Genomic DNA, 13,011 nt, shown 5'->3' on the forward strand with positions numbered 1-13,011 from the left:
TTCCCAATAATAGTTATCACAACAAAGATCATCTCCCAGAAAGATGTTAAACATTAAAATAAGGGGATGGACCACCCCAACTTCATCAAATAGTTTAAAAGGAATGAATTAGTTAAAACATTTCCTATTCTAGGATTGGTTAAAAGACAGCCAGACCAAGAAATGCTCGCTTACACCACAAAACAACCTGTTTTAAATACTTCACTAGGCTCACTTATCTAAATAGCTTGTTTCATATCAAGTCACCTTAACATCTCTAAGAGCATACTTAGATTATAATGTAAATAGGAAAAGGCTGATTATGTCTCAAAAGAATACTTACATACAAGCAACATAAAATAATAAGCAGGATCTACCAAAATCATTAGGTACAAATGCTTGCATGCAAGAAAAGAAGGATTATAGTTAAACATTCAGAGTTCTTTAATTTCAAGTTTTTTTTTTCTAGTAAGATTGCATATCACAACTGCAAATTTCAAAAATGAAGCGGGGCAGCAACAGAAGTACTTGGGACTTCTGGAACATATTACCAAACTCAAAAGCACTGGGAAATCATTCTTCAAGCAGGCCATTGGAGAAAAAATAATTTTGAACTCAAGTTATGAGCAATACCTATCTAAACCATCTTGAACTTGAGCAAAATGGAACTGAAAAGCTAAACTAGACAATAATCTTCATTAGATTGATATTTTACTGATTCACCTTAAGTTCAAGATCATTACAAATGAAATAGCAACAAACACTTACACAATTAAGACCATCTAAAGACTACTTACACTTAAACCTGAAGCAGATGGTTCACGACTGATCTTTATTAGTTAAAATCTAAGGAAACTATGCTAAGTTAAACCAACAAACTGCCCCAATCAGTGCACGAGACTTTTATTTTTAGCTAAAACAGGACCAACATTAGCCACTAAATACCAACAAACCAACAGTAGATTGTCCAACGCAATCAACAACAACCTCTCAAAACAGCAGAACAATACTTCACGATGTGATTTTAAAATAACTCATGCGCATATTAGGATGCCAAGATATCTAGACACACTTCACAAAACATTTTGAACCTTTGAAGCCTAAAGCAGCACCTAATAACAAGAGAGAATACTTGCCTACAAACAGCATATGAAGAGAAACCATCTCATAACAGCAGACCTGCTAAAGCCATGTTCACATAACTATTCCTGAGGTTAAAACATAGGCAGACCATGTAATTTAGGATTGACTCTACCTTAAACCATTTTGGGACCAATCACAAGATAAACAATCCTCCAAATCCTCTCTAAACTGTTATATTTTAAATAGGAATCCCAACCAAGCTTAAGCAGCTAAATAGCCCCCCTAGGTACATACTTAACTGTTACCTTTGGTTAAAACAGAGTGCGACTCAGACGACAACACTAAGAATATTGTAACTACTAATCCACAAACTCCACTAATTATCAGAATGGACTGAACAAGGCAACCATCAGCTAGAGACTACGTAAGGAGCACTTAATCAAATATCAGATTCATGTCAATCATTAATCAAGCTACTCAAAACTAGAGCTATGTTACACCAGCATCTATATCACATCAGTGCACAAACGATAGTTTTGTTTTCCTGATAAGCGATTTCAACACTGTAACCTATTCTAATTCAAGCAGCCAAGCAAATAAGTACTGAAAACTCACTACTAACATGAACATCAAACAGAGATGGAACTAATCAAAACTGCCCCAAACTAAAGTTGTGAACCTGAGGGAAAAGAGAAAACGAAGGAAAGGTGATAGGCATGCCCGACCCAATGAGACTCATAATATTGAGACACATAACCAAACAAGCAACTCCAATTAGACTCCTAACATTGAGACACATACCCAAAAAAGCATTCTAGTTCGAATTTAATCGATCTCCGGCAAAAAACATATATGCTTGAACAAAGCTAGGCTAAACAGATATGAGGCATGCTAATAACCTAGCACTAACTTGAACTAACACATAGTTAAAGAAGGAATTTGAGCTCTACTTAGCATACTTGTAATCATTTAAAAAAGCACACCATTGACTACACAACCAAATTAAAACTAACATATATTAATCACATAAAAAGGGTTAGTTAGTACAGAAACCATACGCATGATAACCAAATTTATCTAACAACCAGCTATACTAAAAAACAATCAATGACATATTGAAGATTCGTAACTAAATAGCCAAACAACTTCAAAAGCCTAGACGTGGTGTAGCTTAATAGATAAACACTCAAAACTTCATAGATAGATGCTTAAACTAAGGCACTCAAACGAAAATGCAAACAGAATGAACAAACGTTTACTGGACTGAATAGCTAAACTAAGCAAACATGCGACAAAAACTGACATAGACTGACTGACAAAGCCAATGAGCACACCAATTTAGGTCTGATTTGTACTAAACAGGTCTGTTACGATTAGAAAAGTAAACTAAGCAATCCCTATCAGCTGAGTACTCATCTAATTACAAGACAGATCAAAGGTTTCAATTGTAACAGACCTGAAACTCAAGCTAACGTCGAAGTTGTGACTAAAGTGTATTAACATTTGAAAGAGTATTCTTATCAATTTTAAGATATTGCTAATCCTCACAACTTTAGACTAAAGAAGCCTCGATACTATGTTGAATACTGTTTCAAACATATGAATCTAATCTAATCTAAGACACATTAAACAAAGCACATAAAGAACACATAATGCTACACTATGGCAGAATTATCCTACAAAAAGAAAATGATTCCCAAACTCGACATGTCATGGTTAGGCTCGGATCCTTCTATCATTATCACGGTACACATAATATGCTTGCTGGTCGGTGGGTTATGAAACCTGTCGACAATTTGGTAGGTTTCCTAATTGTGGAACCGATACCTAGGATCGACCCACCTAAGGCTTATGCATGCATGACTTAAATAAAATTGGTGGCAAAGCTCTATCTTAAGTTTCTAAGATTTGGCTTGCTAGACACAAGGTTCCCGAGCGGACTACTCGAGTGAGAAGGCTACGCGGTCCCCGTTACTCGGGCACCCCGCGCATACGCCAACTCTCCTAAAATTTGGATTCTACGAAGAAAAATTTGCGGGTGCGCAAAACACACCTCGCGTGTACGTGTGATAGTGTGAGTTCTCCAAAAGTGGAGGAAATATGACCGGAATGCCAATTTAAGGAAAGCAGTAACATATTATTACATAGAAAATTTCACATAATAAAGCAATCATTTAAAAGAACATAAAAGAAAAACAAATGAAGCAACAATAAAAGTATACATAAAGAAAACAACCAAACATCCAAAAAATTAATTATTAACCTAAGTTTGTTATGGTTAGAACCTTTATTATCCCCAGCAGAGTCGCCAAGCTGTCATACCCCTTTTTAACCGGGATTAAAGCGGAGTACAACATATTGGAGATTCCTATATTTTGCTTTATCTTAAGGAGTTGCCACCTAATTAATTTAACTGTGAATTAGGACACCTAATTTATTAACTAAGATAAAGATAGCTAAACCTCGTTAATAGTCTGCTTAATCAGTGTGATTCTAGGTAAGGGTTCTTTATTATCCTAAAGGGAAGGGGTTAGGCATCCTTTAGAATCCGTTAACTACGGTTATCCGACCAATCTTAGGTTAATTAATTGAGGTTTAAAAATTTAAGAAAATAGCTTTTGAGAAAAGAAGGAAAAAAAAATAACTTATAGCTAACAAGTTTAAAATATTATTATATGAATGATGCACTCTGTATGATGAAAAATAAGTATTTAATTTTTAGAGTGGTAATCCTAAATGACAGAATCTACCCCTTTCTAATCCTACATGAATCATAGGTTCTCCACCTAATTTTAAAACACACACAATCCAAAACGCAGACAAATCAGCAATCATAAAAATGGATGAAAGGAAATGAATGATACGAAAAAAAAGAATAAAAACGTTACAGGCGGCCTCTAACGAGTTTCGCCTGCCCGATGTGATCTAAGAATTGCGGCGCGAGATGACTCTACGGATGGGTGTGCTGAGTCTCCTCTTGAGACTTTGTTTTGATAAAATCCCGAATTAAGACTCCGTTTGTTCTGATGTGTACATGTAAAAGAAAGGGGAAAAGAGATAAAGATTAGCACCCAACCGTGACAAAAGCTATTATTGTTCTGAGAAAAGGTAACAAATTAATTAGTTCCTTCTTTACTTTAACCCAAGTATAGAAAAACAACAAAAGAAGCTAAAAAAACATGAGCAACATTATTTTAAAAGCAAACCACATAGAAGAATAGCGAACAAAAGCTAACTAATGCCAACAACTAAGAAACAGCCGTGATAAGAAAACCTATAACATGAATGCAAATAAACAGAAACGAGAATTTCAAAGCAAACCACATAGAAGAACAGGATTGTAAAATGAAATGGAAGAAGGAAAATCACTTAAACAGATTCTGAAAGAAAAAGGGAAACTCATTAATTGGAAACACCACAGTGAGGGAAAGCTAAGGCGGAACCAAACTTGAAATTAACAAAATATTCAAAACTAATGGCTCTGTTCCATTGGCAAACAGCTAACATTTTAGTTACGTTTAGCATGGTACGACTATTCTTGGATCATGAACAAAATTAGCTCAATGTTTAATCAAAATCCAGAGCCAGAAAAGGTAACGTATTGGTTATGCTTAGTTCTATCTCCGTTAAAGATAACAAGTTGCTGAGTTTTAACTAATTGCTCTTAACATTGATCTTCACCATATACTAAGGGAGAAAAACGCAAAGAGAACATAGTAAAAACTTCATATTTTCATACAGTAGCAAGGAAAACTAATTGTTTTAGCTAGATAAAACAAACTTAAGCTAATCTTATACGACACAGACACATAGAGTTAAAAGTAGAAGAATTCTAAAATAAAGAAGGGAATTACTGAAACTACTAATCTAATCTACTTATAATAAAAGCTAATAAATCAACTAATCTCGAAACTAATATAAAATCATAATCGGCAGAATCAAAATAGAAATGCTAAGATAATGAGAGAATTACCTTCTTCGGGTGCAGCGAAGTGAGGCGCGGGGTTTCCAATCTACCTCGAAGACTACGAAATCCGGGCTTGCGATATTCGGATTCAAAACGACACCGATACAAACAGAAAACAAAAAAACAAAAAAAAACGACTCAGGATTTTGACTCGATATTCAGAAATAAAGCTACTATTAAGGATTAATATATTTTAGGGAATTTTCGGGTTCAATAGCTTATTTTGAAGGATTTTGGCGACTGGAAAATTTCTCTTCAAGCGGTTCCCGGCTTTCTCCTCCAAAAACCCCCCCTTTTCAAACGTTTCGAACACCCCTATTTATGGTTTTCTTTGTGTTGTGTTGAAATAAAAGAAATACGCGTGGGGAACAGGGGGGATGGGGATGACAGTGAGCGTGGGGGGACAAGGGGAGGTGGAAGAGACAGAGGCAACGTGGGAAGTGGAGGAGAGAAGAGAGAGAGAGACAAAGGAGGGAGAAAGGGGATGGGGTGTGCGGCTGAAGCCAAGAATGAGCAAGGAACCCTAATGGTTCCTTGTTAAACGAAAAGGGCGGTTCGGGTCAAAAATTTGGACTGGGTTGGCTGAACACATTGGGCTGGTTAATTAAAATGTTGGCTAGTTCTGAAAATTGGTCCGAAAATAGTATGAGTTGATTGGGCTACTACATTTAAATAAAAGACCAATTTAAATTACTTAATATAAAATGTGCAATTATTAATACTCGGGTAATAAATTATATGCCGTCATAATAGCAGTGCAATAATATTTGAAATTCAACAGTGAGTGAATGTTGTTATTTAATTATGCGAAGATAAATGCGATGCGTGTGCGTAAGACGGTAAAAAATGCTGAAATGATAATTATGACAATACTAGTAATAATAATAAAAAATAGTAACAAATAATAATAATAATAATAATAATAATAATAATAATAATAATAATAATAATAATAATAATAATAATAATAATAATAATGGTAGTAATGACGGTAGTAAATGACAGGATAATGAAATGCCGGTATTAATAAAAGCTAATTATAGTAAAAATGCAGATAATTATTTTTAAAAGTTACGAAAATATTAGAAGCGAAAAATAGGTATTTTGGAGGAAAGGTGGGACAAAATTGGGTGTCAACACTCATTATAATAAATACTCTCCGTCACAATTAGTATTTGGTCATGAACCAAATATTGCTCATCTCCGAATCTTTGGCTGTGCTGTATATGTGCCTGTAGCACCACCACAGCGTACTAAGATGGGCCCCCAAAGAAGGTTAGGTATATATGTTGGGTTTGAATCACCTTCTATTATTCGCTATCTTGAGCCATTGACGGGAGATTTATTCACTGCCCGATTTGCAGATTGTCGATTTGATGAAATAAATTGTCCACAATTAGGGGTAGAGAGAAAAGAAATCAAAAGAGAAATTGTGTGGAAAGTTCCATCACTATCTCATTTTGATCCACGTGCCCCCATATGTGAACAGGAGATCCAGAAGATCATTCACTTGCAAAAAATAGCAAATCAAATGCCAGACGCCTTTACTGATTTGAAAAGGATAACTAAGTCACATATCCCTGCAGAGAATGTGTCTATCCGAATTGATGTCCCAAAGGGAAAATCTACTAGTGTCATAGCCTCTGAATCTCATGCACGCCTGAAGCGTGGTAGGCCATTGGGTTCTAAGGATAAAAATCCTAGAAAAATGATCAAAATGACACTATGAAAGAATATCATGAAGATATTCAAGATCTGACTAATCCTGATACTCCTGAAGATATTAGGGAACCCGAGACTCAAGTAAATAAAGAACTATCATTGAGTTCTTCTGGTGATGGGATAAATTTGAATCGATCGAAGATTATGGTGGATAATGTTTTTGCATATAATGTTGCACTAAATATTATGAAAGACATTGACGATCAGGAACCCCAATCCGTCGAAGAATGTCGACGAAGATATGATTGGCCAAAATGGCAAGAGGCAGTTCACTCAGAATTGAATTCGCTTGCCAAACGTGAGGTTTTTGGACCTGTAGTCCAAACGCCTAATGGTGTAAAACCAATTGGCCATAAATGGGTTTTTGTGCGAAAAAGGAATGAGAGAAATGAAATTGTGAGATACAAGGCACGCCTTGTTGCACAAGGATTCTCTCAACGACCCGGTATCGACTATGAAGAAACATATTCACCCGTTATGGATGGCATAACATTTCGATATCTCATCAGTTTAGCTGTACGTGAAAACCTTGAAATACATCTGATGGATGTGGTTACAGCTTACCTTTATGGCTCACTTGATAATGAAGTCTATATGAAAATTCCAGAAGGATTTAAAATGCCTGAAGCAATTAACTCAAAGTCTCGGGAGATGTATTCAATCAGATTACAAAGATCGTTGTATGGTCTAAAACAATCAGGGCGCATGTGGTACAATCGCCTCAGTGAATACTTGGTAAAATAAGGTTATATAAATGATGTCATTTGTCCATGTGTTTTTATTAAGAAAACAAAATCAGAGTTCGTTATAATCGTTGTTTATGTTGATGACATAAACCTAATTGGAACTCCAGAAGAGCTCCAAAAGGCGATTGAATATTTAAAGAAAGAATTTGAGATGAAAGATCTGGGAAAAGCAAAACTTTGTCTTGGTTTGCAGATTGAACATTTGACAGATGGGATCTTTATCCAATGGACAATGCGTATCCTTTAAGTACTCCAATGATTGTTCGCTCACTTGAAGTGAGTAAAGATCCGTTCCGACCTCAAGAAGAAAATGAAGAGCTTCTTGGTCCTGAAGTACCATATCTTAGTGCAATTGGTGCACTTATGTATCTTGCTAACGCTACAAGACCTGACATAGCGTTCTCTGTTAATTTACTAGCAAGATATAGCTCTTCTCCTACACGAAGACATTGGAACGGAGTTAAGCATATATTGCGATATCTGAAGGGAACTAGCGATATGGGTCTATTTTATACTAACAAAGGTAGTACAGATCTTGTTGGTTATGCAGATGCAGGTTATTTATCTGATCCACATAAAGCTCGATCTCAAACAGGCTATCTGTTTACATGCGGAGGTACTGCTATATCATGGCGATCCACAAAGCAGTCCATTGTTGCTACTTCTTCGAATCATGCTGAGATAATAGCTATTCATGAAGCAAGTAGAGAATGTGTGTGGTTGAGATCAGTGATACATTTCATCAGAGAAAGATGTGGCTTGAAGTGTGATACAAAATTACCCACAGTATTATATGAAGATAATGATGCATGCATAGCTCAATTAAAAGGAGGATTTATAAAAGGAGATAGAACGAAGCACATTTCACCAAAGTTATTTTTCACACATGATCTCCAGAAGAAAGGTGATATTGATGTGCAACAAATTCGTTCAAGTGACAATCCTGCAGATTTGTTCACCAAATCTTTGCCAACTTCAACTCTTGAGAAGATGATATTCAAGATTGGAATGCGAAGACTCCGACATCTGAATATTGGTCTTCGTCAGGGGGAGTGAAATACGAGTTGTACTTTTTTTTCCTTAACCAAGTTTTGTCCCATTGGGTTTTCTTGGTAAGGTTTTTAATGAGGCAGCTCTCAAAGCGTATTACTAGATATGTGTACTCTTTTTCCTTCATTGAGGCTTTTTCCCATAGGGTTTTTCCTAATAAGGTTTTTAACGATACACATCATCTATGGACATCCAAGGGGGAGTGTTATGAAATATAGAATGGATGTCCACTACACAAATATAATGCCTCTTCCATTATCTTCCACCATATTAATGGTTCTTCCATTATCTTCCACCATATTAATGGTTCTTCCATTATCTCATATATTGAATGCATATGTAGCACTATAAATAGAGGCATAAGTTTTCATATGTAATGTACTTGAAACACATTTTGGAAGAATAATAAAATCTCTCCTCTTTGTCACTCTATGTTTATAGTTTTCATCCTTTAATATTATTACTCTTTTAGCTTCATTTTATAACATGTATCAATTTATTGGTGCTAACCTCTATTGTGTACAAGATTAATATGATATTGTGCACTAATTTTGTGTGCAAAAGGTATTTTTATACCTTTTTTTTTGTGGGTTATTTTGAATGAAAATCTCACTTTTTGGGATCATTTAAGTTGCGGACTCATAGTATGATATAGCAACAAATGGCTAAATCTATATATAATCTAAAACTAGACATAGATAAGGTGATGTGACACCTCTCTATGACCACCATTGCTATTTATCTTTTTTGACATTTTTCTCTAAAAAAATTTTCCGGTCATTGAATAAAAATGGTAATCATGCCATGTTGCCGGAACAATTCTTGGTGGTTACTTATCTTTTAAATGTCATTAATTAGTCCCTAAAATATGTAACGTATATCCTTTCTAAAATGTTGGCTTGGTAAGCCATAAGTATAAAGAATTCATTTATCTCTATCTATTCAGAATTTTCTTTTTCTCTCTCGGCCGTTTAAAATATTGAATGTCCGTATTCAATACAAAATTATTGTGTATAAAACTGATTCAATTCTATTCACAAAAATTTCTCAATATGAATATAAATGGTCACTTATTGGAAACTGAATTGATCTGTCATCAATGCATTATAAATACCATATAATAATCTTTGCTAAACGTGAAAGAAACATCAAGGTGAAGAGCTATGATTTCATACCGTTTAAAAAAAGGGGCTTAGTGTTATGGATTTCCTAGCATCTTATGCAATATGATGCTCCTAAGAAGTAAGAATTAATGCCTCTTAATTTGCATAAGATGCTCCTAAGAAGTAAGAATTAATGCCTCTTAATTTACCTCAGTACCATATTTATGTTTATAGGATAGAGTTGTACGATTTGACCCCATTTTGTTGAAGATTTTGAATCTGCATTATAACTCCATTTGCCCTAGGATTAGGATGTTGGAGGTTTATATACTCATTTGTTTTTTCTAAATTAGTATAACTTTCTTGAGAGTTTTGAGATTATTATACAACGGAAGAGATTATCTTCAATCGTGGTTTTTGGTTCCGGGGTAACAGACTAACTATTAAAGCAATTGAAAGTACAATGGACCCTTATTAAAGTACGCAAATTTGTCGTATTGCTGAAGTAGTAGAAGGTAGACAAAGTATAATGAAAATATTCAATCCAAGAATTGCGTGATTGTAAGACTGATAGCACGGGGTTTGTCTTACTCCTCATTTCAAATTAAATTCTTAATACGATTTTGTTGGGATCAGGAGAATATCTGAATTTTTTAAAATTTTATTCATTTTGTTTGAAATAACGTGTAAGCTAAGATCTCTTTCACGTACGCGCGCAATACTTTTTGGTTATTATTTGTTCATCTGATGAATATATGCGTGCATATACATATTATTAACCTGTTCAATTGCGAGAGATGACCAAGTACATAGAGATATTATAAAATCTATATCTATATATAATATATAAAGTCAGACATAGATAAGGTGATGTGACACTTCTCTGTGGCCTAGAAAGCTATTTATCTTTTTCCTCCTTTTTTTGGTGTTTCTCTCATTTTAAAATTAATAGGCTATGTAATAAAAAAAATCAAAAGCCACTCTTTTAATTCTATTAATTACACCTCTTAATTGTCTTAATTACACGTTTTCCTCCCTCTCTACAACCGCTTGTTATTTTTCCCTGGAACTTAATGAGAAGTTGAAACATATTTATTTCAATTAATGAGAAATTGAGAGGAGACAATCACATAATTTTAGAATATGAGGAGTTTTTACCATTAAATCTTGTAGACTGCTATATAAATATGCATATCATCTGGCAGATACTCCTATCATATGCCCCAGAAATGACGAAACAATAGAGAAGGCTAATTAATTGTCGCATTTGATTGAAATGCATCATATTCTCAAACTGTGCCATTTGAAAGTGGACATTAGTACAATCCTTTACTTCATTTTTGCAATCCCCGGCTAATGAACTGTTTGTTGTATGTCAAAATATAAATATAAATATAAATATGCATACCATTCTGCATATGCTTCTATCATATGCTTTTATTTTCTGCTGCATTCTCAGTAACTTCAATTTTTTTGTTTAATTTACTCTATTTGAATGATAATTTTTTACTTTTTATAGGTGCAAGAAATGATTAGAATGCTATGATCTCACTCAAATAAATGGTTCTACTCTTTGCTCCTAAACGCTACAGTGCTAACTATTCTATAACCATATATTACGAGTGTTCCAGATGAATGAAGATGGTAATTAAGCGGTGATAGTTCCTATGGGATAAAATTATGTTGTTTTCATTTTATATATAAATTATTGAAATTGAAGCTGTTTGCTAGCGAAATGTGTTTCTCTTTTTTTTATACATAGTAGGCAGGGGAAGGAAAATGGGAGAAGATTATAAGGTGGGGAATCGAAATCTCACCAACAAGGTGAAAGTTGAGATAATCAACCAACTGAGCTATTAAGATCTCCAGTGAAACATATTTCATTTCTCTTTTTGTTAATTTTTCAGTCTTGAGTTTATTATTGTATTTTTACCCTGATAAGTAGCAAAGATATTTTTGTTTCCAAAGTACATTTTTTGAGTGCTTGACAATGCTCTTTGAAAAGGCCCAACTAAAACTAAGGGAGAATTAAGAAAATTGAAATAAGGAAAATTTACTAACCATAGCTATCTCTAAGACTTAATTATGAATAATAACTATCTTATTTAATATTTAATTTTTGTAGCTATACTATTCTAAAATTACATTTCTAGCTACCCAACTATATTTCCTAAATACACGGTCCATTAGCTATTCTATCCCTAAATACACAGTCCATGAGATCTCACCCCTCTCTTTATTTCTCTCACCCTTCTCTTTCTCTCTGTCCGTTACCTATCTCACCCCCAGATCTGTTTTAACCGAGGGAGTATTATAAACAGCTTATTTGGCATTTGAAATGCAAAAAATTAAAGTTCAGCTCCTTTTGAAGGGTAATCCGTGCAATTTCTTCATTGTTGTTACATATCGTTCAAAGGGTTTGTATTTTTTTCTTTCTTTTTTTAATGCTTCCGCCGGAGCATTGAATGCTGCCGGTGGAGTTAGTGGACGTGGTGCTGGTGCCTGGTGAGTATAATCGGTGGCTTGAAAGAGGCAATGATGATTTTGTAAAATATTGCTAATTCCCTTCTCTCACTGATAACGGCGTTATTCTACCGCCCCTCCGGCATGAATCCAATGCGTACTCCACCTCCGATGAGAGTTGTGGAGTTTCATGCCCACCAAGTGTTTGATAAAATGTTTCAGTATATTTCAGTGTACTGTTTCAGTATATTTCGCTGTATTTCTAATTTATGAAACAATTTCTGATATAATGCACTATATTCCATTGTATATACGCATACTACAATTTTATATTTCTTAAACAATCAATCATATTTCATTGTATTCCAGTGTATATTTTTCTTAATTTGGAAGTATTTCTAAAAGTTTGGAATGGAGTAATTTGGAGAGAGAAACATGGGCTGTTATGGAACTTCAGCCGTTATGCGTGATACATGGTTGATTTAATTTGACTTACCATTTAAAATGAAAGAAGAGAATATGTTCCATAAATACAGCCTATTTTTACTCTGCCAGATTTTGTATTTTCATGTATTTCAAAAACGCGAACTCTACCGGATTTTTATATTTCTGTGTATTTCAAAAACTTGAAATAAAACCGAACAGACGATCAAACAATTCCCAATTATGGTCCTTGCGGATCGGATCATCCATCTAATATACAACAAAAACTAGCTACGATTTGTAAATATAGAAAAAATCGCTATAAATTGTTATAAGCTATTAAAAAGTAGCTGTTTATGTAAGTTTCACTTGAAATAATATTAGCGAGTCCATACTGAAAAGCATGAAGATAATTTGGAATTCTTGAATTTTGTTACTCACTAACGTAATTGGCCACCTAATTCTTTTTAAAATT

The sequence above is a fragment of the Lycium barbarum genome, chromosome 6 (assembly GCF_019175385.1).
Source record: "Lycium barbarum isolate Lr01 chromosome 6, ASM1917538v2, whole genome shotgun sequence".
In the NCBI taxonomy this organism is placed as follows: domain Eukaryota; kingdom Viridiplantae; phylum Streptophyta; class Magnoliopsida; order Solanales; family Solanaceae; genus Lycium; species Lycium barbarum.